The 27,416-nt window shown below is 37.3% G+C and overlaps 1 long non-coding RNA gene across 1 annotated transcript; it reads right to left on the bottom strand.

Moving 5' to 3' along the window:
- Nucleotides 1-101: 101 nt before the first annotated feature.
- Nucleotides 102-25,767, bottom strand: LOC128578998 (uncharacterized). The gene is made up of 7 exons (XR_008378022.1): nt 25,541-25,767; nt 19,628-19,738; nt 16,055-16,238; nt 15,752-15,857; nt 10,990-14,606; nt 7,913-8,146; nt 102-1,252 (listed from the first exon to the last, which is right to left on the bottom strand). It is a non-coding gene; the product is annotated as an uncharacterized LOC128578998 (long non-coding RNA).
- Nucleotides 25,768-27,416: the final 1,649 nt, after the last annotated feature.

Below are 27,416 nucleotides of genomic sequence, written 5' to 3' on the forward strand. Positions count from 1 at the left end.
ATATTATTAAGCTCCAATTTTAGTAAATTTTTGAATGTTAAGGCATTGTTACAAACATGAAATAAGATTTACTGTTTCTTTCAGATAAAATTTGTGGAAGAACTTATTTTGTCCTCTATGACTTATTTGTATGTACACGTGTGTATGTGCCTACACACATTCATGTATATGTGTGTGTGCGTGTGTGTATATACACATATATGTATGTATACACATTTGCATACCTATTGTCTTAGTCCATTTTGTGCTGCTGTAAAAGAATACCTGAGACTATAGAGACCTGAGAAATTTAAGAGAAATTTAAAAGAATAACTGAGATTACCTGAGACGATAGAAATTTATTTGTCTAATTCTGGAGACTAGGGAGTTCAAGTCTGAGGGTGCCTCTGGTGAAGACTTTCTTGCTGTGTTATAACATGCACATATAACACACACATACTTTAAAATTTATTTAGAGCTGTTCTTTCTAAACTTTAATTTCTAAGCCATGTGAGGCTATTTAAGTTTAAATTAATTAAAATAAAATGAAATAAATCAGTTCCTCACTGTGACTTCACAGTATTAGTTTGTGCAGAACACCAAGTTAAGAAATTAACATCTAATAAAAGTTGTAGAAGGAGAGAAGAGAAAGAATAAGAAGAGGCAAATGTGAAGAGGTGATGGTGGAGAATTTACTAGAACTAAAGAAGAAGATGTAAATAAAATAAATTAGCACTATGATCATGCCCCATGATCGCATTAATGGTAAACCATCAGAATATCAACAACAGAGAAAATGTCAAAGGCAAACAAAGAAAAAAGATTTCCTATAATTTAGTCCTGCAGTGGTCTTCTCATCAGCAACAAGAGATGCCAAAAGACAGTGGAACAAGATCTTCAAAGTTGATGAAGGAAAACAATTGCTGTCCTAGAAGTATTAGTCAAGTGTGAAAACAAAATAAAAATATTTTTTTAAAAATAAAGTTTGGTATTTTTACCACACACAAATCATGTCATAGCAAGCTTTTAAAGGGTGTACTTCAGTAAAAAGAAAAACTGAGGACTTCTTCCATGACTTAGCAATTATGAATTGAGCTGCAATAAACATTCTGGTACAAATATCTTTGTTATGATGTGCTTTTTGGTCTTCTGGGTATAAACACACATGATCATAATCCTCCTCATCTGATGTCATGGGCTATCTTCTTAGATTCACTTTCAGTATCCATATCATAGGTCTCCACGTTTGATGACTGCATCATGGCTTTGTTTTCTGGAGGTGTTGAAAGGAAAACAAAACTTACCCTTAAAATTCATAATAGGTATTGTTTTGATAACACATTCTGGCACAAGAAAAAGAAAGAATAAGTGAAAAATACAGGCATACATTGTAGTAACTATGGTAGTGGACAGGGAAGTCCTTAAAGAAACAGAATCTTCAGAAAGAAGTAATCTGTCTCTCTCTACTTGCAGAGACAGACACAATCCATTATACAGTAAAAACTTCTTCCTTGTATTTGCTTCCTCTCTGTGGTTATTCCATCATACGAGCCCTACTTGTGATTTTCTGCTTTTCTTTTTTTTTGAATTTTTGGCGGAGGTTGGGTTGGAACCCGCCATCTCTGGTAAATGAGGTGGCACCCTACTCCTTTGAGAGACAGGTGCCACTTTTTATTTTATTTTTTTTTTTATGAACCACCCTAAGATCCAGAATAATAGTGTGTCATAAGCTGGAACTGACACTTTGCTATTTCTGGTCATTCTTTAGCGAAAAGAACATCAAGATTTGAGATTAGACAGCCACCCTGACAGGTACATCATAGAGAAAAGTCAATTTAGCATTATACTGCAGTGTAAAGCGAGATGAGAGAGAGAGACAGAGTAACAAGAGAACCCACCTGAAGAAAAAAGAAGGATAAAAAGTCAACAGCTCACAATGAAGCTAATGCAAAAGACAACAACTATAAATAAATAGTTGAAGTTACACAAATGGCATTCAGACTATGGATGGGAAATGAAATGAATGGAATTGAAGAGAAAATTGAAAACATGCTTAAAGAAGTACAAAAATAATAGGAAAAGAAAGAAAAACAAAAAAGAAAACTAAAAAAATTAGCAAAATTGAAGACTTGTCACAGAGGATCCAGACAAAATTAGGAAGGTTATGACAGAGCAGGAAGTACAGGAAGAGACATTAAGGAATATGGAAAACACAGTGGGGAGCATTTCAAAAATAGAACAAACAGTAGAGAAGAAAAAACCTCAGAGCTTAAAGATAAGGCTCTTTAGCTAACACAGTTATTTAACAATGCTCTAAAGAAAAAAACAAATGCAAGCAATCTCTTAGAGAGATATAACTATGCAAAGCATCCAGACATATGAATATTAGGTGTCCCTGAAGGTAAAGAAGAGTCCTAAGAGCATGGAGGGTCTATCTAAAGATATTACAGCTGGAAATTACCCAACCATTACCACAGAAATAGCCATACACTTAGTAGATGACTATTGAACTCCAGTATGAATAATTCGAATAGGACATCTCCTAGACTAACTGAAGTTTACCTGGCAAAAGTCAGCATGAAATAAAAAGTTTCAAAAGATGACAGACATAAGCATCATCTTACCTACAGGGGTAAATTATCAGATTAACAGCTAAATTTTTAGTGGAAAACTTCAAGGCAGAAAAGACCAGGCTCCTCTCTTGAATCTGCTCAAACACCACAACCACCAGGCTAAGACTTTCTATCCTACAAGACTAAGTTTCATATTCAGTGGAGAAATCAAATCTATTCCTGCCATGCTACCTTTAAGGACATGTTACCCCTGCCTGCCCTGCAGAAAAGATTAAGTCCTGTCTTAAGTACAGGAAAATACAAGAAACCCACGACAATGTCAAACTCCCTAGAAATCCTAGCAACTACAATTCCCTGAGTGACATTTCAGAGTCTCATACATTATGACAAACAGAAATGCGCCCTACTTATCTATTCTCTAATTAAGTCTGAATGGCTTGCACTCCCCACCAAAGAAACACAGGCTGGATGACAGGATTAAAAAAAAAAAAAGAAAGAAAGAAAGAAAAAGAAAAGAGAAGGAAGAGAAAACATGAATATGCACTCTTCAAGAAACTGAACTAACAAGGACACAACAGGATGCAGCGTCAGGATTGGAAAGCAAACATTTCTCCACATGGAAAATAAAAGAATGTGAGAATACCACTTCTCATCACAGATACTATTGACTTGAAGTAACAAACATGAATAAATGAAGGGTCATCACATACTGAGGAATGGAACAGTTTATCAAGAAGACATGTCAGTGCTAAATAATAATACACTCTACTGAGGCACTGCCTGATTTAAAAGGCCAAATCTGCTGGATCTAAAGAAAATGACAAAAAGCAAGACCACAATTGCTCGAGATTTCAACACCCCACTGACAAAACTGGAGAGATCCAAGCAGAAATTAAACAGAGAAACATTGAACTGAAACCCATCCCTAGAACAAATGGGTTTAATAGACAATTACATAACAGTTCACCTGAATACCACTGAAGACACATCCTTAGCAACTCATGCATGATTCTCCAAGATTGATCATATCCTAGGTTGTAAACTGGCTTCATTGAATTACACAAATGGTAAAGTGGAACTTACAGACCTTAGTGAAATTAATGAAGAATGGAGGTGGAACAAAATCATTCATTTCCTCGCATAGTCATGAATGCTAACCAATAGCTGGCCCAAGAAAAAGATAAAGATTAAAACACATGTATTTCACAAAAACAGGGATAATGAGGCCACAAGCCACAAAACATTTGGGATACAGCAAAAGTGGTCAGGAAAGGGAAATTCATTGCCATAAACAGCTACATCCAGAAATCAGAAAGAACACAAATCAACAACACAATGGCTTCTATCCCAAGTAAATGCAAAAGGAAGAGCATTCTATTACTAAACAGCAGAAGAAGGAACCAAAAGGAGATCATAGAACTAAATGAAATCAAGGCAAAAAAAAAAAATCAAAAATTAACAAAGCTAAAAGAGGTTACTCTGGAAAGAAACAAAATTCATTACCCTTGTCCCTGATTAATCTTAAATAAAGAAGTATGATGTCTAATAAAGTCAACCAGAAATTAAAAAGGGGAAATAACAGATATCATGAATATATAACACTTGTTGACTAAATCCTACAAAAATCTCTATGCCCAGAAATGTGAGAATTCTGGAGGAAATGGACAAATTTCTGGAAGCACAGTAGTTCTCTAGACCCAATCAGAAAGAAATAGATCTCCTAAATAGACCAATGGATCAATTACTGAAATGTAAACAAAAGTAAAGAAAGGTGGCAACAACAAAGGCTTTAACCATATAGCTTCAGATCAGAAATCTATTAAACCTTCAAAGAAGTGGTACCAATATTGCACAATCTATTCCACAAAATTGAGAGAGAAGGAACCCCCCCCATGTCCTTTTATGAAGTTAATATCACACTGTTACCAAATCCAGGAAAGGCCAGAGAAATAACTCATAACTCCCAACATTTTTACTGGCTATAGATGCAAAAGTACTCTATAAAACTCAACACACAAAATCCTGCTGTACAACAAAAAATAAATAAATAAAATAAAAAAGTTGATGACAAGAGGATTTCTTCCCAGAGGTGTGTAACTTACCACTTTTATAGTACATCAAAAAGAAGTAATAACAAAGACTATAGGATCCAGTCCATGGATACAGAAAAAGCATCAGCCAAATGTCAGCACCTTCTTAAATAACAAATTCAATGAAATTATCATAGATGTGACATTCCTTAAATTGATAGAGGTGTTCTATGACAAATCCACACCCAACAAGATTTTGAGTTGAGAAAAACTGAAAATATTTCCCCTTAAATCAAAATCTGATGAGTATGTCCTTTATCACCTCTACAATTCTACATGGTTCTGGAAGTCCAACACAGAATAATCAGATAAAAAAAATCAAATATAAGATGCACCACAGGTGTAATCCCACCAATCATCCGCCCTCTGCCCACCCTCCATCTCCCTTCCCTCCCTCTCCCCCTTTCCCATATTCTTAGGTTATAACTGGGTTATAGCTTTCATATGAAAGCCATAAATTAGTTTTATAGTAGAGCTGAGTACATTGGATACTTTTTCTTCCATTCTTGAGATACTTTACTAAGATGAATATGTTCCAGCTACATCCATGTAAACATGAAGGAGGTAAAGTCTCCATCTTTCTTTAAGGCTCCATAATATTCCATGGTGTACATATACCACAACTTAGTAAATGTAGAATATAAATCTCTTAACACAATAACTTAAGAAAATGCCAGGAAGGCTATGTTAACCAGTGTGATGAAAATGTGTTAAATGGTCTGTATAACCAGTGTATGGTGCCCCATGATCGCATTAATGTGCAAGCTATGATTTAATAAATAAAAAAAGGAAAAAAAAATCTGAATATTCAGTATTGTGATTTTAGGATTTGTTTATTGATGTGATAAATCAAATTCCTGTTCCTAAAAAAAAGCAAATGAATCTATAATTGGGTATGGACGTGGAGGAATTCTCACTCTTTGCCAAAAGCTGATGATATGATCTTGTACCTAGAAAATTACAAAGATCCAGCCAAGTGTCTAATGGGATTTCAAGATAGATACAATATCCCAGGATATAAAAACAATGTACTCCAATGGGTGCCATCATATATGCTAACAATACTCAAACTGAGAATAAAATCAAGGACACAATTTGCTTCGCAATAGCATCAAAAATAAATAAAGGACCTTAAAATATATTTCACAAAGGATAGGAAGAATCTCTCCAGATAGAACTATTAAACACTGAGAAAAAAATTGCAGATGATGTGAACAGAGGAAAGAACTGATGCTGTTCAAATGCAGATACTACCTGAAGTAATCTAAAGATTCAATGAAATCCCTATTATAATATGAACATCGTATTTTCTAGATCTTGAAAAAAATAGTTTTATGTTTCTTTTGGAATTAGGAAAACAAACAAACAAGCAAACAAAAAAAAAAAATGAAATGGCCAATGCAATTCTCCCAAAGAAGAACAAATCTGGAGACTCCACTTTACCAGACATTAGATTTTACAACAAGTCTATAATAATGAAACAGCAAGATACTGTTGTAACATTAAAGTCATAGATCTATGGAATAGAACAGAGAGTCAAGACATGAAACCAGCCTTATGTTTCCATATTGATGAAACACACAAAACCATAGATTGTGGAAGTGAATGCCTATTAAATAAATGGTGCTGGGAATGCTGGTTAGTCACATGTAAAAAAGCTGAAACAGAAGCTGCGCCTCTTACCGTTCACAATAGATAAAAGATTTAAACAGAAGACACACAACTATAAAGACACCAGATTAAAGTGTGGGAAAAGCTATTAATCTTTTCAGTTTAGAAAATGCTTTGTAAAGAATACAATTCTGGAAATCACAGCAAAAACAAAATTAAACAAATGAGATTGGATCAAATGAAAAAGTTTCTGCAGACCTAAATGATATAAAATAGCAAAGAGACAACCTATAGGATGGGAAAAGACATGTGCACGGTACACATTCAACAAAGAAACAATAACCAGAACTTATAAGAACCCAAGCAAATCAATAAGAAAAGATTGAACAACTTCTTTAGAAACTGTGCAAGGGACATGAACACAACCTTTATGGGAATAGTCTACTGGACTATAAGCACCTGAAAAATGCTCATTGTTCCTAATCATCAAGGAAATGAAAATGAATACAATATGGAGATATCACTATGCCCACTAAGAATGGATGATGTCATAAATTTCTAAGACATCAAATGGTGCACAGATGTTGAGAGAAAGGAACACTCAGGGACTGCTGGTGAGAGTGAAAACTACTTACAACATCTTGGGAAAGTAGCATGGAGATTCCTCCAAGCACAAAAAGTAGTCCTACCATTAGATTCTATCATTCCACTAATTGGTATTTACACAAAAGAAACAAAAAGACATTTTATCATAAAGATATTTACAATTCAATGTTTATAGCAGCACAATCTGCAATTACAAAGATGTGGAAACAACGGAAATGACCTCCAACTCATGAATGTATTAATAGATTATGGTCTGTGTAAACCACAGAATACAACTCTGCTTCAAAAATTATGGGGTCTAGGGCGGCACCAGTAGCTCAAAGGAGTAGGGCTCCAGCCAAATATGCCGGAGGTGGCGGGTTCAAGCCCAGTCCCTCCCAAAAACAGCAAAAAAAAAAAAAAAAAAATTATATATATATATATGGGGTTTGTGTGCAGTGTCTGTGGCTCAAAGGGGTAGGGCGCTGGCCCCATGTGCCAGAGGTGGTGGATTCAAACCCAGCCCTGGCCAATAACTGTGGAAAAAAAAAATGGGGTTTTGTATCTTTTATAAAAAGCTAGATAAAATTGGAGTCCATTCTCATAAGTATCACAACAATGCAAAAACTAAAATCACATTTAATAAGCACTAAATTTGGACTAGTAAATAAGCACCTAAATGCACACATTAGAGGAAAAAGTCATTGAAACTCAAGTCAGTGAGACGGGGATACGACATATGTAAATTTCCATGCAACAGGTACACTGCATGGGTATATTGCATACTTCCTAGGTATACACACTTACAATTCAGATTTTAACCCTGTAAAAATCAACTACATAACCTAATCATATCTATCCCCATATTAACAAAGGAACCTAGTAAGGAAAAAAGTCACTTTCAGGTGTGTCTTGGTATCACTGTTTCAGTGAACAGAGAAGCCAAGAACACAAAACAATTATAGCTTGGACCCAGTACATCCTCCATGTTGTGTTAAGCAAGACAGAGCCAAATCCTGGTTCTAAAACATTTGATAACAGCACCATCACAACTCCATGGATTCCTTAACTTACCTTCTCTTCTGATTCGCAAGGTGCCTGTTCAGAGCCAGGGCCTCTTTCAGATCTAAATTCAATGGCCAGGGATTGGCAGTGATTCAGCACACTGGTAATTCTGCTTTGCCTTCAAGAGATCTGCCTCCTTTCTTAGCCAGAAAGGTCTTTATCTTTATACGACTTCATGGAATGGAAGTAAAAGGATGCCATCTGGAACCGTGAAGATGCATTCCTCAAGATGTTCTTGAACACCTATAAGAACAATAAGATGAATGTTTTTCCAATGAAGGCATTTGGAGATGTAGTAGTGCAGCCAAGATGAAGTGCCAGGGTGGGCTGGGCAGAACAGAGGATGGATGAGGATAAAGAAAATAAAGATTGAGACACAGAAGTTTTTGGTTGTTTTCCTACTGAGAAGAGATCCATAGCTCCATCTTCAGAGAAGAGTTCCATAGCTCCATCTTGAGCAGTAACAAATACTCAAGAGAGCACAGGGTCTGCAGTCAGAAAAACAGCCCTAGAGTTTCCTTTCTGCCATACACTCCTAAAGTGTACTTGCACAAGTTACTTTAACTCTTCAAGTCTTAGTCTTCACATAGTCAAATGGAAATATTAATAACTGCTGTCTTCTCAAGATCAAAAATACTTGTGAGAATAAAAATGCTTCTAACCTCCAAAACATGTGAAAAAGTGTGAGCCACTTAACTCTACTACTGCACAGGAATGAAGCCCAGTTAATGTCATGCCATCCTCCATTATACCATCCTCAAATTCTTACGATTGAGGCTATATACTAAGGAATTCAACATGGGACATATGACATTATTCATAATGTGAGTAGTTGTATCCAGCAAGGGCTTTAGGGTTGACCTCAGGTAAGTGAAGACCACTTACACATAGAGGAGTAGAATGTCAGTGAAGTGGGAAGTGTGAGTGAAGAAAACACAGCATTAGCCCATAGTAGAGAATATTTGCAAGATGGAGCAAGTGGATGATGGGTCTCTAAAGGAGAATGAGAAGAAAACAGCCTGGTGACATGAGGTTCACATTGATGAACTCCGCCATCTTTAAGGCTGGGGTGTCTTCACAAGCCAGTTTCCAGATACTGGGATTTCACACAAGGTATTCCACTTCAATGAGGCCACAGATGGGCAATGGGAAGGTGACAGTGGTGAGAAAGATGCCCTGAATGAAACTAAATATGATCTCCCTTGTCTAATATGGTGCTCATTCTGTGGTTCTTGATAATGATGTAGTGTAGAGAGTATCATGTGGTAACAAAGCAGTTGTAGCCCATCTATGGGTATAGAAAACACTCAATACAATCCAGGAAATGGTGGAAAAAGAGCTTTGACACTCAGCCTGGATAAAAAACAGTGTGTCACCTTCCAATCCTACAGAAAGGAAAAACATGTCAAAATGAAATGAGCAGCACAAGAAGAAGCATGTGGTGTAGGGTGAAGCTGAGTGAGGAGATAATAGCTGGTAGGATGAGAAGCATCCTCCCAAAGGACAAATGCAGACCAAAAGCAAAACAAAGAACCTCATCTCCAGGCTGTGTGTAGGGTGCCCTGAAAAATAAATTGAGTCACCACCAAGAGAGTCCTCATAGCTTTGAGACTGTACAAACTTGAAACTCAAGAGATTCAAGACACAAGAGTCTTAACCCCAAAGTCACATTACCATGCTTTTTCCTGAAGACTCAATGGGCTGTGTTTGAAAAAGTGATAACCTACTTTTTCAAGAGCAAAAGTCAGATCCTTATCAAAACACTAGTAGTAAAAAGTTTCTATTTCAGAATCTACCAATTACTTAACTGAAGAAAGAAATGTTTTCTAAAGTCTTCTGTAGAAAGACCAATGTTTAAAGACATTCAAAGTCTTCTGAAGTTAGACCACTTTTATTTTGGATATATTCTCTTTGAGCATATTTGTGTTTTAAACACAAACTAACACATTTAATAAGTAGGCCAGACAGATGCTACTAATCCTGAGAAGTAGGATATCAAGAGCGACCATTTTCTTTTCCATTGCATCTTTTATTCGTGACGTCTTTGAAGTTACCCAAAGTTCTTGAATCAGGATTTTCTGTCCTGTGGCTGCATGAATGGACTGCTTCATGCTTCCAGAATGAAGTTGGGAAGGCTTGTGATTGAGAAATGGTGTAGAGATGGCCACTCACTTACACTGAACATTTCACATTGTTTTATTCATCAACAGACATAGTCGTACTCTTAATTTTTTGATTAACTATGCTTTTTTTAAGTTCATATTAATATGGGAGCACAGTTAAGTTACATGGTTCGCATAAGTAAGGTTAAAGTCTGAGTTGCAAATGTGTCCTTCAAACAGGGGTGGAATGCACATGGTGAGTGGGAATTTACCAGACTTCTTCCTTGAATCCCATTGAGTTTTTCTCTCATAGGAGCATGTATTAATCTAATGGTGCCACTTTAGGACTAAGTACATGTGATGTTTGTTGTTGATTCTTGTGACACTTCACTGAGGAGACTGGCTTCCAATTACATCCATGTGTTGCAAAAGATACAAAATATCCACCTTTTGTTAGTAGAATAGCATTCCATGGTACATATAAATATTCCAGAATTTATGACTCCATGTGTTGAAGGTCACTTGGGTTATTTCCACATCTTCATGATTGTGTATTGTGCTGCTATAAATATTCAAAGGCTGGTATCTTAATAAAATGTGCCTTTATTATCTTGGGAAAATTTCTAGTAATGGGATTCATATAAAATAGTAGGCCCATACTTAGCTCTTTTAGGCCTCTTCATACTACTTTCTATATGGGCCATAGTAGTTGCAGTTCCATCACGAGTGCATGAGTATTGCTTTATTTCTGCACCCATGCCAGCATCTGCTGCTTTGAGACCTTATGATTGGGGTATTCTCACTGGGGACAGGTGCAATCTGAAATATTAATGGTTTGGATTTATATTTCTCTGATAATTAATGACAAAGAGCATATATTCACAATTAGTTTTTCCATTAATCTTTTTTAGTGAGACAAGTTTCTATTCTTATCTCTTGCTCAGTTAATAAAATTATTTAATGTTATTGATTTTCTTGACTTACCTATATATTCTGGTTATTAGTCCTTTGGTGATGTCTAGTATCTTTTTCTGGAATGGCCATTAGAGTTAATCTCATATTACTGTTGATGTCCTGAATATCATCAAAATGTTTTCCTTTCAATGTTTTCATTACCTTCACAGAAAGGAATAAGTCATCATGGACAGATGAGACAAGTAGGGAGGATGATGAAGATCAGGAGGAAGAGGGGGAGAAAGATGAAGAAGAGGAAGAGGAGGAGGAGCAGGAGGAGCAGGAGGAGGAGGTGGAGGCCAAACCAAGAGTGAAAATGATGTTGCTCACTATTAACTCCCTCACAGACAGTGCTATGTGATCTGGTGCCTTGTCATCATGGAAGAGCTATGACTTTTTGGCTACAAATTCAGACCTTTTCTGTTGATTTTTTTTTTATCTAGCCTTTTTAATACTTCCCAAACTCAACTTGGTAAACCATTTGTTTATTTTTTTAACAAATTCATACTGAATAATTACTCTGAGATCAAAAACTTTAGCAATATCATTTTCACTCTTGGTTTGGACTCCTCCTTCTCTTTCTCCTCTTCCTCCTCCTCTTCCTCGTATTCCTCTTCCTCCTCTTCCTCTTCATCCTACTCTTCCTCCTCCTCTTCTTCCTCCTCCTCATCTTTTTCCTCCACCTCCTCTTCCTCTTCTTCTCTTTCTCCTCCTCCTCTTCCTTCTCCTTCTCTTCCTCCTCCTCTTGCTCCTTCTCTTCTTTCTCTTCTTCCTCCTCCTAATCTACCTCCTCCAATTCCACTCCTGCTCTTCTTTCTTCCACTCTTTTCTGCTCATTTCAGCTCCTCCTCCTCCTTATGTTAATCCTCCTTGTTCTCCTCTGCATCCTCCTCTTCTTGTGGAGAATTGCCTGACTTCCATTGTGCACTTTGATGCTTATTTTCAGGCTTGTATTGGTATTTCATTTTATTTTTCAGCAGTGATAAAACAACCCCAATCCTGGATTGTTTGCAAACATATTTTTCAGAACAATTATAATATGTATTTTTGTCTAATTTTACTTTTGCTGCTTTAAAGTCATTGGTATCTGCCATGAGAACTACAACTTCCAGGTTCTTAGGATTTTCAATAGTATAAAATAATATTGTTTTCCAAACTTTTACCCAGTGAATGAGCAGGAAGTGGAGGAAGAAGAGAAAAAGGAGGAAGATGTGGAAGAGCAAGAGGCAGAGGAAGAGGAAAAGGAAGAGGAGGAATAGGAAGAGGGAGAGGAGGAGGAAGAGGAGGAACACGAGGAGGAAGAGGAGGAGCAGGAAGAGGAGGAAGAAGAGGAGGAGAAGGAGGAGTCCAAACCAAGAGTGAAAATGATACTGCTAATGTTTTTAATCTCAGATTGATTATTCAGTATGAATTACTAAAAAGTTAATAAATCGTTCACCAAGTTGATTATTGGGGAGGATTAAAAAGTTTAGATAAAAGAATGCAATGAAAAAGGTCTGAATTTTTAGCCAAAAAGTCATGGCTCTTCCATCATGAAAAAGCACCAGTTCACACAGCACTGTCTGTGAGGAAGTTAAGAGCAAGCAACATCATTTTCACTCTTGGTTTGGACTCCTCCTTCTCCTTCTCCTCTTCCTCCTCCTCTTCTTCCTCCTCCTATTCTTCTTCCTCCTCCTCCTCTTCCTGCTCCTCCTTCTCTACATCTTCCTCTTCCTTCTTCTCCTCCTCCTCTTCCTCCTCCGTATCTTTTTCCTCCTCCTTCTCCTCCTTTTCCTCCTCCTCCTCTTTCTCCTCCTTCACCTTCTCTTCCTCCTCTTCTTCCTTCTCTTCTTTCTTTTTTTCCTCCTCCTAATCTACCTCCTCCAATTCCACTCCTGCTCTTCTTTCTTCCACTCTTTCCTGCTCATTTCAGCTCCTCCTCCTCCTTATTGTCATCCTCCTTGTTCTCCTCTGCATCCTCCTCTTCTTGTGGAGAATTGCCTGACTTCCGTTGTGCACTTTGATGCTTAGTTTCAGGCTTGTATTGGTATTTCATTTTTTTTTTAAGCAGTGATAAAACAACCCCAAACCTGGATTGTTTGCAAACATGGTTTTCAGAACAATTATAATATGTCTAATTTTACTTTTGCTGCTTTAAAGTCACTGGTATCTGCAATGAGAACTACAACTTCCAGGTTCTTAGGATTTACAATAGTATAAAATAATATTGTTTTCTAAATTTTTACCCAGTGAATGAGCAGGAAGTGGAGGAAGAAGAGAAAGGGGAGGAATATGAGGAAGAATAAGAGGCAGAGGAAGAGGAAAACAAAGAGGAGGAATAGGAAGAGGGAGAGGAGGAGGAAGAGGAGGAACACGAGGAGGAAGAGGAGTAGGAAGAGGAGGAAGAAGAGGAGGAGGAGAAGGAGGAAGAGGAAGAGGAGGAAAAGGAGGATGAAGAAGACGAGGAGGAGGAAAAAGATGAGGGAAAGGAAGAGGTGGAGGAGAAGAAGGAAGAGGAGGGTGAAGAGGAGGAGGAGGAAGAGGAGGAGGAGGAAGAAGAAGAGGAGGAAGAAGAGGAGGAGGAAGAGGAGAAGGAGAAGGAGGAGTCCAAACCAAGAGTGAAAATGATGTTGCTTGCTCTTAACTCCCTCACAGACAGTGCTGCGTGAACTGGTGCTTTTTCATGATGGAACAGCCATGACTTTTTGGCTAGAAATTCAGATCATTTTCATTGCATTCTTTTATCTAAACTTTTTAATCCTCCCCAATAATCAACTTGGTGAACGATTTATTAACTTTTTAGTAATTCATACTGAATAATCAATCTGAGATTAAAAACATTAGCAGTATCATTTTCACTCTTGGTTTGGACTCCTCCTTCTCCTCCTCTGCTTCCTCCTCTTCCTCGTCCTCCTCTTCCTCATCCTCCTCTTCCTCCTCCTCATTGTGTTGAATGGCCTGACTTTGATTGTGCACTTTCATGCTTAGTTTCAAACTTTTCCAACTTTTTATCCTCTGTCTTTATTTCTTCATGGAAGTTAGATGTATTTTCTCAAGATAGAGCTATTCAGCTTCACTTTTTTTTGCATGTCAGGAGAAGATTTGATTCCTCCATCAAATACGAACTGTAGTTTGCAGGTTAAAGAATGCTACACTGTCAGAAATTTGTTGAAGTGCATTCAAGATAGGAACTCTTCATCTGTCCTACAAAGTTTCTGCTGGGAAATCAGCTCCCAAGTAGCTAGGGCTACAGGTGAGCCACAGCTGTTAATGTGATAGAATTAGCCTTGTAGATCAGGTGGAGCTTATACAGGACAGCTTACAGCATTTTCTATTTTCTTTTTTTAACATATGCTGCAGCTGTGGACAAGTGCCAGACAGAATCTTGGCAGGATTCTGTGGTGGAATATCTCTGCACATTATTACATCCATCGGCTTGTCTTTAGGAGGCTGGTCCACCTAAACTAAAAGTCATACAGGAGGCTCTGAAGCTCATTTAGAATTCAAGGGCATCAAGGCCAGAGTCCAGAAACATTATAAGCGAGTCAATGCTTCAATTTAATTGGACGATTTTCTTTGATTCATCACACTGTGGGCCAGCAGCACAGTCGCTTTTTTCTTCAAGCTCTCACATGAGGAAGTATTGCTCTCTGGAAAGCTAGATGTATCTGTCAAAAAATCAAACAGGATTAACACTCGTACTTAGCACGAATAAACCCATATTTCCTTAGAAATGAACTATAATGCTTAGTTTTATTGTCATTTCAGGTAATGTATTTCAATTCCTACTGCCAATAAAGAAACTATTACAATATTACCACAGGTGTTAAAATGGGAAATGCCTGTTGAGGTGTACTAGATTTATCTTAGGTCCTGATGGTCTTTCTCTATGCTAAATTTTCCCAAACAATGAAAATGTCATTAGACTAAGTGGTAATAACAAAATAAAAGTAAAAACATAATTCCATATACCTAGTTCTGCATAAGAATATACCTTCTAACATGGGTTGCTGGATGTTAAACATAGCTTACTCTTGGGAAATCCATTGACTAAGTCTATCAGTTTCTTTTGCTCAAGTTTCTATAATATCCATTACCTCATTTCATATTTACAGTAATCATAAAGAAACTTTCAGCCACATTTTTTAGATTAAGATATTGATGCTCAGTGGCATAGAACAATTGGCCAAAGATAACATAACATAGCTAGTGATATAGGAATTCGTAACCTGGAGGTTTCTTTTGTCTTTGATTTTAACATCTGCCTATCTGCTAATAATGCAAGTTGTTGTCAAATGATCTCATAGCACAGTAAAATTCTAGAAGTGTCTCAAGAATCAGGGAGCGGAAAAAAGAAAAATAAGAACATCAGTCCTGCCTCTACTACTTCTGAGATTTCTATTCCAGTTTCAACAATATATACTACATATATTAGACTTCCTTAGCTGGGCATTGTGGTGGGCATCTGTAGTCCAAGCTACTTGGAAGGCTGAGACAAGAGAATCACCTAAGCCCAGGAGTGGGAGATTGCTGTGAGCTGTGATGTCACAGAACTCTACTGTACCATGCTGCCTCTGATAACTTATAAAAGCTAGGAACTTATCACACACCTTATTTAACCCTACCATCCTGTTAAATACCCTGACCTGTTAGCAAGCCTTCTAAGAAATGATGGGAAACCCAGGGCTCTGTTGAGCCACATACCAGGCTTGCTTTCCTTCAGCTTGCATGGCTTTGAAGAAAACAACTGTGCCAGCATCTTCAGAGACATGAGTCAATTTTTCACAAAAAGCAACCCAATTATTGACAGTACCTGAGGGTTTATCCTGAGTATTTTATATTCCGGATGACTCTCCAAACAGGGCAGTGACGTGTCCTCCAAAGATGTTGCGGCAGTTTTTAATCACAAATTCCACAAGCTGATTAACGTATAAAAAGAAGCATTTATTTTCATATAACATGTTGATAAATTGCATTTTATATAGTAAACTGAAATTTAAGAAAGTGTATTCTATTTAACTTCTATAAGACATTGTCTTTCAGAATAAATACCTTCCATTTCCTTTACTAATGGTGATTCAGATCCCCAGCAAGTATAATACAAAAACTTCATTACCTTTTCTGCAGAGGTCATTTCTTCTCTGCTTGCAGAAGGATGCCATATAATACTTGGAGCCATACACACCCCTAAGTGTAAAGCATCCATTTCATTTGCCGCGGAGAGTTCAGCGATATTACTTAACACCAGGAACACGTACCGTATGAGAACAACGTTTGCTCTTGGTAGCTGGTCTAATAGCCTAAATACAGAAAAATGCCCTCGGTAAGCAAGGCAATTTATTTCAATCTTGTAAAGGCAGGCAACACTAACTTTGCATGAGGTACAAGGCAAATAGGAACCCAGCTCAGATACCCAAGTTTCAGTTAATGTGGAACCCAATGAAGTGAGAACTGCAGGGAGACAATGAGAAAAGAAACGCTGGAGATTTTTTTTTGGGGGGGCATATTTATACACTGTCTTCACAACACAATGAAACCTTAGTAGAATTCAGATAAGTATCATTTAAAAACGAATACCCTTCATGAAATACTTTCCTGAAACTAGCTCAATATGTTGAAGCTTAGGTAAATCTTGCAACATTTAGATTACTCTCAACCACAACCCACCAAAACCTTTCTGATGAAATTAAACAGTAATTAATTTTAAATTACTCCTTTATTTTTAACTGGCAACACAGAAATGCTGTCTCTAGGTGAAGAACCAAATCCCAGCTGTAAAGACCACCCGGTCCATTCTGAGAGTTCATTGTCTGCTCCACCATCTTCTGTGGTTGATTTTGTTCCAAATATTGCCTCATTCCCTTTTTTTTTTTTTTTTTGAGAAAGAGCCTCACTATGTCACCCTGGGTAGAGTGTTGCAGTATCAGTTGTCAGTTGTCACAGCAACCTCAAACTCTTGGGCTCAAGCTACTCTCTTTGTCCAGCCCTTTAAGCAGCTGGGACTACAGCCACCTGCCACAATGCCCAGCCATTTTTTCTTTTTTGGGGGCAGGTGTTTCGCCATTGTTTAGCTGGCCCAAGCCGTGTTCAAACCTGGATCTTTCAGTGCATGTGTCTGGCGCCATAACCACTGTGCAACAGGATGCCGAGCCAAATCTTACCTCCTTTCTATCACTTTTTAAATATGTGTCAAGTTTTCATTACTTTCTTTTCTACTATTCTCATTTGGTAATTGCTAAGAGATTCTTTTTTTCTTTTCTTTTTCTCTCTCTTTTTATCTCTTAACAATTTTTTTTTATTAAATCATAACTGGGTACATTAATGCATTTATGGGGTACAATGTGCTGATTTTGTGTACAATTTAGAATGCTTACATTAAACTGGTTAACATAACCTTCACCTCATTTCTTAATGATAGTGTTAAGACATTTATACTCTACTCTTAATTGATTGACATGTACCCTTGCAATATACACCCTAGGTGAAGTTCCACCAATTACCCACCCTCCACACGTCCTCTTCCCTTCCTTCTCCTCACTCTCCTCTTCCCTCTTTCATTCTGGGCTACAGTTGTGTTTACCTGATTATTTACCAAAATATTGTATTACTCCTACTCAGAAAACATGGACAAGCTGATATTCATGGTTGTTGCTTTTTAAATAAAAGAATCTGCAACCTGAGGAAAACAAGCTGGTCTGACTCCTGTTGTACAAATCACAGAAAAGACTTTCTTCAGCATAATAGTCTGAAAAGAAGTATAATCCCTCTGAGGAGGAATTATGCAGGACTTTCAAATGGACCAAAAGATTACTGGGTGTATTGTATATAAAATAAGGCATCTAGTTAACGCTTTGGGGATACTATGGGATCCTTAAGACTTTTCACAACCAGCACTGTTTACATCTCTGTCAGTTGAAGATAACTGTTAGCAGTGTACATAAAACATGGCCAAAGAATTGAAAACTCTGTCTGGTACAGAGTCACCAGATTTCTCTGAACCCTTGCTCTGGTAGAAAGCGGGATATTTGCATCATTTTGTAAATTTATTTCAGTATTTCTGGCTCAATTTGGTTCAAATACGTAAGGTTTCATAATGTGCAATCTATAAAGATGGCTACACTATCTTACTGATTTCCTTATTATTAATTTAACCAGAAGCATTGATATGCATTTATTTCATATTTTCATGAGAGACATAATATTTTATTTTATCTCACTTTATTTTATTTGTGTATGTATTTATTTATTTATTTATTTTGAGACAGAGTCTCACTATGTCTCCCTTAGTAGAGTGCTGTGGCATCACAGCTCACAGCAACTGCACAGCCTTGATCTTAAGCAATTCTCTTGCCTCAGGCTCCCAAAAAGCTCCTCAGGCACTCAACACAATGCTGGGCTATTTTTGTTGTTGTTGTTGTTATTGTTGTTTGGGACAGGCCAGGTTTGAACTTGCCAGTCCCGGTGTATGTGGCCATCATTCTGGCCTCTGAGCTACAGGGTCTGAGCCAACATAGCCTTTTAAAAAATATTTATCTTTTAATGGTACACAGGATAAATACATATATGAATGATATGTGTATTATAAATATAGATAAATGATATTGTGAACAATGACCAAACAAATATGTAGATTTTGATGCTATCTAAATGGCTTACACCAAACCCTAATGGAAGTGGAGTTATGATTATGCCACATGGCTTAGTTCCTGGTATCTTCAATATCTGTACTATGTTCCAACAATCCCCAAAAGTATGCATATAATTCATATTTAAAAGATGTTCAAGGAAAAATATCTATACTAAACAATAACATGCACGTAAATGATAATGAGTGTCCTGAATTTTCACAGAACACACTCTCTTTAGTCAGAGTAAATAAACATTTCTTTTCTATTCTCTTATCATGTTGGATATATCCAAGAAAGGACTATCGAATTGGTCCCAAAATTTCCCTTGGCACGAGAAGAAACAATTTACTTTTTGTGATCATACTGACACTATACATCTCCCTTTTTTACTGACATGACTCAAGAAGCTGAGCTGAGTGATTCTCTGCTTTGTTCCCACAGTGTTCTCTAAATATCTCTTTTATAGGACAGATTATACTGCACTGACAGTAATTTCTTGGTTTATCTATCTTTCCCAAACTGAATTTCTTGAGAAGAGGAAATAAGTCATTTTCTCTCTATGACTTCAGTTCAAGAATTAATAGAGATGTTTAATTACTTTGATATTTACCAAAATTAAGATCATAAATTGTAGCCTGTGTTATGCTGCATTAATTCACTTCCAAAAACCACAGTTGACTCCCCTTTCTGACTCTTCCATGCAAGTTTCAATTTGCAAGTCTTATTGGGGTTTCTGGCAGGGTTCCATTTGATTGTGTCTGTAGAGATTTTACATTTCTTCATTTTTGTGTCTCTCAAAAATTTCATAGTGACCCACATAACAGCTAGTGAATTAATGAATAATAGCTCTTTTTATTCATTAAAAGTCAGGTACACAGAAGGGGCACAATGTTCAAGCATTTCATGCTTATTGGATTAGTGAGAAAACAATGACAGTGACAAGCTAATAGAAGCCAACTTCTAACCTGCTTCCCATGAATATAACTTTGAGTTTTAGTAGACAAATTATAAAATGTAAGGTATAAAATTAATTTTTGAGACATAAATGTTAAAATAATTACCTTTTAATTTTTTCAATTTTCTGTCTGTCGCTGCTTTTCTCCATTACGGACAGCCACTCGTGGTAGAGACTTTTTGCAAAAATGCTTTCCGGAATGTTTTTTAGAAAAATCCTTACACAGAGGAAAAACAATGTGTTAAGGCATTATTCTCATATCAAGTATATGCCAGAGAAGCCAGAAAGAATATAACTTGTTTCAAAGTTTAGTGAAGTCCTCCCTTCCACGAACTACACAGAATTCTGTGCCAATTCACCACTGACTTTTCAACAAAGAAATGAATGCTTTGATTTTTTTTTCCCAAATAAACCCGTAGGAATAACTAAAGTCAGAATAACTGTGGGAAAGCTAAAGGACTCTCTATTTGGGTGGAACCTCCTCTGTGTACACATTTTAGCAGACTTGTACGACATCCTATGTTCTGGTGTTAAGGTGGTCTTCATGCCATCAGTATATGATATGGGAATGTTAAAAGAGCAAGTTTGACTTCACTTTACTGTTTACTCTTTTTCTGTTATGTTCCATTACCTTCAAAACCGGTTCCTCTTCTGTGTCCCTCCATTGTATAACTATGAATGCACTCCTCTAAAATTGTTAGTGATGTAAGTTACTAACTACACTGGTGATTATCCCTTTTTATGATCATGTTGTTTCTGACCCTCACCTGCGAGTCCCCCTCCCTACATTACCTTAGGAGATTGTAGATTGTATTTTTTTGTGAAAATAAATTACTAAGTGCTCTTGTGATCATAGCCTAATAAACTGACTAACACACCTCACTATCTGTTGCTTTCGCTTCTGGAATTATGCATGCTTGACCCCCTAGAAAAGTTTTGCCTTCTAAAATTCAGAGCCTCGCTCAATTCAGGGTTGCACTCAGAAACTTCATTTTAAGACACTGGGGCAGTTGCCAGCCAGCTCTTCAATAAAAGTTCTCCTCTTTAATTTGACTTGTCTGGTGGTGTGGTCTTTGAGGGGACTCCTGGACATAACATTATAGAGATTCCAGGGAGGTTCTCCAGACACTGACACTGCCGCTACTCAGGCGGCCTCCAGGGTGAGCTTTCGTTAGAAGCCCCCTGGAAACTTTCCAGGGACCCTATAGTACCCAGTGCCCTCAGGAGAAAAGCTGACAATCACTCATAAATTCTGCCAAAGAAATTTAAACACCTATATCTGCCTAGTGTCTGCAAACATGAGTGTAACAACTTGTTGTGTACATTTCTTGTTGTGCTTATTTGTTCTTGTAGACCACTGTGATAATATATAACTGTTTGTTGTATTTGTTTGTTGTGAGTTGTGTAGGGCCTTTAGGAACCTCTGAGGGAAAGCCAAAGGGGATGGAGCTGTGGACAGGAACCCCAGGTTGCTGGGCTATTGGCCTGTCAGAGACTGTCAGAAGCATGTGTCAGTAGAGCATCCCACCCCTGAAAATGCTGGAAGAAAAACCAATGGTGAGTTTTAGCACAGCCAGAGACAGCAAGACATTTCTGCTGCTGAGACATCGTTGCTGTGGCCTCAGTCCACGGGGTAATTGGGGTTCAGAGGGCAGGTGAAAAGGGACTTTGATTTCTATCCTCAAGAATGATGCCTGAGGTTGGTCCGGTAAACCTGTGAGACAGTAACCTCATACTCCTGGGCTTTGGGCCTGTCAGAAGCAGGAACCCTGGGTTACTGAGCTATTGGCCCATTGGGGGCTCCCACACAACAGTGGGATGCTGATGGGGACCCCTAACCACAGTTACACAAAATTACATATTTTAGTTCATTCCTGTTCCATTTATGTCTTATGCATTTAGTTAATATATTTTAGTTTGTACTTTTGCTTTTTTACAACATAGTGTTTTCATCACCAAAACCAGACTCAGCCCTAAGCTGTCTTTTCAAACATTTGAAGGATATTTTTCCACAGACAGAGTTCTCCAAGGAACACCTTAGGACCCTTTGTGAACTTGAGTGATGAGCTTTTAATGTGGGATGCCCCCCTATTCGTTCACAGGTGCTTTTGAGCCTTTTCTCTAACAAGTTTAGAAAACAGCCTCAGAGAATCTAGTCAAGATGACTGGTGGAGATGGATGAGACCACCTTGGGAGGGAGAGTTCAGATGCACCTGGTGGTTTCTGATAATCCTCCAGGTCCCCTTGATGAGTCTTCAGGGAGTCAAACACAGGGAGGAACTGGCATGCAGGAACAGGCACCTATACAGGCAGACGTCTAAGACAAGGTAAGATCCATCTGGGGTTCCCACAATTTGGGTGGAAGTGGGGGGTCTGATCAACCTCTGAGTCTGTTGAGTGGTGTACGAGTGTGTGTATTGGTTCTGAGCGTATAGAAATGAGAGAGTAAGTGTGGACTAATAGACATAGTTCATGTCAGGCCCTTGTCTGTCTTGTTATTTTATGTCATTTGTTCAGGGTTCATGGGAAAATTGGTCTCAGCCTGAAACAAACAGTCTTGGAGACATTTGTGAGTGGATTGCAGATCTTTTCATTCAAGGGATCCTTCAAGACTTTGCTCCTTCTGAGATCTCCTTCTTTACCTACTTGCTCTTATGTGTCCTACAACGCTCACCACTTGGTGTGCCTTTGACCTGGCAATCACTGGTCTCTTCATCCGTATTATTGCTATTTGGCTTGGTAGTGCTGCCCCTCCAGAGTAGTCCTCCAAATGGTGTGTGGCTCTGACTACTTGTTTTATCTCTTTGTGGCGACCTTGTTCATACTTCTGTCCCCACCCAGTGTATTTTTCCCAGCTAGTTCTAATTCTTCTGCATCTCCCTAGCTCGTTGATGCCTCATCCTCACCAGACTTTGGGTCCCTCTTTTTTCCATCATCTGGGGAAGACTCTTCCATCATAGCAGTAGCTCTTGACATGAGGCCCTCTCTTTTTCCTAGTCTAGGGAGGTCTCTATTGCAGGAAGTGATGACACTCTTGAACTACATAAAGACCCTGGAGACTTGTCTGTTCCATTCTCCCACTATTCAGAGTTATTACTCAGAGTGTCTTTCCTTCCAGGATTCTCACTCAGCATTTGCCCCATTGTGGTACTCTTGGTTCCCATCAGTCAAGAGAAAGGAATTGTGTAGTTTTTATAATATTATTATCCCCTGTTGCCTCCAAAATTTCCATCCTGTTGACTTGTTAGTACATGTATTTTGTCATCCTATCACATTTCCTGTAAGCCTTCATTCTTATGCAGGCAACAGGGTTGTTGCCGGAATGGCAATGATGACTGATTAGAAATTCAGACATATTAAAAGGAGTTCTGATTCCTTTCACTGCCTATAAAGACAAGCCCACTCCTTTTAATTGACACCTGCTATTAAAGGTGCCATTAAAGGACAAGAGAAGGCCACTCAACGTCAAGTGAGAATCTAAGGTATTTCAAAAAACATCAATGTCCTCATGTCACTCTATTATTATACTTTTATTCTTGTCAGAGAAGTAATAAGAAAAAAAATAGATCGATTCCAAGGCATTGCCTGTTCTATCGTATCTTCCACTAGACATGTGCCTGGATGATTGTCATTCAGGCTTATTGTCACAAAACCTAACCATTTGGGGGTTAGGCTATTGAGTTTTCTAATTCCAAACTAATTTGAACTATTGCACCCATTTTAAAAGTCAGATAGAGAAGAGGAAAATTTGTGATTTCGAAATAGAGTAATTCTTTTAAAAACCTCCATAGAGAACATACTCATGATTGCTCTTGAAGAACAACATTAAATCTTACAACTATCTTTGAATGAAAATAACTTGGAACCATCTTAACTAACTCTGCCACAGTTGGAATAACAACTTAGGAGAGGTTCTGAATTGCAGTCATGAACCCCCAGCACATGACTAAACATCTCTTGTCTTTCAAAGCAGAACCTAGGCCTCAGAAGAATTTCACAATTCATTTGAGCTGAGATTTCACAGGACTAAAGAGAAATGTCTCCTGAAAAGTCAGATGTATCCAAGTTAGCAAATCTCAAGCAATTTTTGTCCAATCACACTGGGAAGACTTATACTTCTATTTCAGTAAAACCAGAAGACTATGTTAATTAGTCGCATGTAAGCACTCCAATTTCTACAGATAATCAAGACATTGAATCCCATCATGACAAAATTGTATTTATGATTTGTGTACAAATGACTTAATGAAAAAAAAACATGAGTGAAAAATTAAAAGAATACTTAAGTACCATTTCAAAACAGACTTAAAAATAAGAAAACAGAAGTTTACAAAGTTGTGGTGAAAAATATGTCCCTTTTCACAACCACTTAGAGAAAATGGGTGTAAAACGCAGTTGTACAATAAAACTTCAATTACCCAAAATCCATTTAACCAGATTCTTCAATCATTATGATTCTTTTTTTTTTGCCCTTTTAAAAAAAATAATATTCTTGTCATTCGAATCACAATTTAGCACTTAAAATACCATTGTTCTTTGCAATAGACTCAGCAATTTCGTACATTTTAAGAAGTGTATTTTTATGAAAAACAGTATGCTGAGAAGATAGTTTGAGACAGCCTGATTTTCTTAAAAAAAGAGATGGAAGAAAACCTAATTTCATGAAGAACATTTATTATGCCAATGTACATGCACAATATACATATCCTTGGCATATATAATTCGCTTAAAGGACCATGTATGTCTGTATTATATTCCAGGATGGAAGAATTAGTACAAACCCTTTGCAAAACTGAATACATGACAATAAATCAAGTTCTCCATTTTTTTGAGTGATATTTATTTGAAAATGTCTAAATCAGGATTTGTTGAAGAAGAGACATGGCCCATGTATGAAGAAATGTGATTGATCATAAAGTCATGAAGTAAGATTGTCTAACAAGAGGGCCACTCTGCTGAACTAGAGGTAGGCAAGATTCATTGTCATCATGTTTCCCTGAGATTCAGGCTGAGGGCTGGTCTCTACCACTGGCTCTGGTTGAATCCAATCCTTTGGGAGATGAAGGCCTAAGAAAGTCTTGTAGAAGCTATTGCCAGGGACAGAAGCTGTGCTAAAAGCTGATTTTATGTCTAGGTTTTCAAAAAATAAATACATGATCGACTTTTAATCTTCTAAAACAAACAAACTTTCAATGCCAAATCCGATATCCAGGTAAACTGGGTTTCATTTATGATGGTTAAAATAAATACATTAATGACATTCACATGTTGAAGAAATTTGCCATAACCAAAGCAACTCTTCAGGATATTCCCAGAACTATCATCCATAATGATAAGCCAAATCCTGTACCACAAAAGTAAACTCATTCAGAAACTTTTGATCAAACTCCAACTTCCACAGTGATGAAAGGATTAAAAATGTCTACTGGACTTTTGAAAAACTCAATACCCAAAATTTTACCAGACTTATCAATATTCTCCATTAATGTGAATGGCTTAAACTGTCCTCTAAAGAGGCAAAGGTTGGCTGACTGGATACAAAAACTCAGGCCAGATATTTGCTGCATACAAGAATCACATCTTAACTTCAAAGATAAATATAGACTCAGTGTGAAAGGATGGTCGTCCATATTTCAGGCAAATGGTAATCAGAAAAAAGCAGGTGTTGCAATTCTATTAGCAGATACAATAGGCTTTAACCCAACAAATGTAAGAAAGGATAAGAATGGTCACTTCATATTTGTTAAGGGTAATACTCAATATGATGAGATTTCAATTATTAATATTTAAGCACCCAACCAAAATGCGCCTCAACTTATAAGTGAAACGCTAACAGACAAGAGCAACTTGATTTCCTCCAGCTCCATAATGTCGGAGATTTCAACACTCTTTTGACATTGTTGGATAGATCCTCCAATAAGAAGCTGAGCAAAGAAATTTTAAAATTAAACCTAACCAACATTTGGATTTAGCAGACATCTACAGAATATTTCATCACAACAAAACTGAATACACATACTTCTCATCAGCCCACGGGACATACTCCAAAATCGATCACATCTTAGGTCACAAGTCTAACCTCAGTAAATTTAAAGGAATAGAAATTATTCTTTGCTAGCCGGGCGTTGTGGCGGGCGCCTGTAGTCCCAGCTGCTCTGGAGGCTGAGGCAGGAGAATCGCGTAAGCCCAAGAGTTAGAGGTTGCTGTCAGCCGTGTGACGCCACGGCACTCTACCCGAGGGCGGTACAGTGAGACTCTGTCTCTACAAAAAAAAAAAAAAAAAAAAGAAATTATTCTTTGCATCTTCTCAGACCACCATGGAATAACAGTTGAACTCAGTAACAGCAGGAATCTGCATATTCATACAAAAACATGGAAGTTAAATAACCTTATGCTCAACGATAGCTAAGTCATAGATGAGATTAAGAAGGATAACCTGAAATTTTTAAAACAAACGACAATGAAGACACAAATTATCAGAACCTCTGGAATGCTGCAAAGGCAGTCCTAAGAGGGAAATTTATAGCACTGCGAGCTTTCCCCAAGAGAATGAAAAGAGAGGAAGTTAACAACTTAATGAGACATCTCAAGTAACTGGAAAAGGAAGAACATTCCAACCCAAGACCCAGTAGAAGAAAAGAAATAACCAAAATTAGAGCAGAATTAAATGAAATTGAAAAAAAAAAAGAATTATACAACAGATCAATAAATCAAAAAGTTGTTTTTTTGAAAATGTCAATAAACAGATAAACCTTTGACTAACCTAATCAGGAAGAAAAGAGTAAAATCTCTAATTTCATTAATCAGAAATGACTAAGAGGAAATAACCATAGACTCCTCAGAAATTCAAAAAATCCTTAATGAATATTACAAGAAACTTTATTCTCAGAAATATGAAAATCTGAAGCAAATTGAAAAATACTTGGAAGCACCTCACCTTGCACAATTTAGCCAGAATGAAGTGGAAATGTTGAACAGCCCTATATCAAGTTCTGAAATACTATCAACCATACAACATCTCCCTAAAATGAAAAGCCCGGGACCAGATGGCTTCACATCAAAATTCTACCAAACCTTTAAAGAGGAAGTAGTATCTATATTACTCATCCTGTTCCAAAATATAGAAAAAGAATGAAGACTACCCAACACGTTCTATGAAGCAAACATCACCCTGATCCCCAAGCCAGAAGAAGACCCAACAAGAAAAGAAAATTATAGACCAATATCACTAATAAATATAGATGCAAAAATATTCAATAAGATCCTAACTAACAGAATCCAGCAACACATCTAACAAATTATACATCATGATCAATTTGCTTTTCTCCCAGGGTCTCAAGGATGGTTCAATATACGTAAAACTATAAGTATAATTCAGCACATTAAACAAATTAAAAAACAAAGAACATATAATTCTCTCAATTGATGCAGAAAACCTTTAGATAATATCCAGCATTCCTTCATGATCAGAACACTTAAGAAAATTAGAAAGGGGAAAGGGAGGGGAGGGAGGGTGGAGGGAGGGGGAAGGAGGGGCATTAATGGGATTACACCTGCGGTGCATCTTACAGGGGTATATGTAAATCCTAGTAAATGTGGAATGTAAAGATCCATTTTCTTAGCAAAATAACTAAGAAAATGCTACAAAAGCTATGTTAACTAATGTGATGAAAATGTGTCAAACGATCTATGAACCAAGTGTATGGTGCCCCAGGATCACACTAATGTACACAGCTATAGTTTAATAAAAATAAATAAATAAATAAATAAATAAATAAATACATAAATAAATGAAAATTAATATAGCAGGGACATTTCTTAAACTGATAGAGGCCATCTACAGCATGCACACAGCCAATATCGTATTGAATGGTGTTAAATTGAAATCATTTCCA

The sequence above is a fragment of the Nycticebus coucang genome, chromosome Y (assembly GCF_027406575.1).
Source record: "Nycticebus coucang isolate mNycCou1 chromosome Y, mNycCou1.pri, whole genome shotgun sequence".
In the NCBI taxonomy this organism is placed as follows: Eukaryota; Metazoa; Chordata; class Mammalia; order Primates; family Lorisidae; genus Nycticebus; species Nycticebus coucang.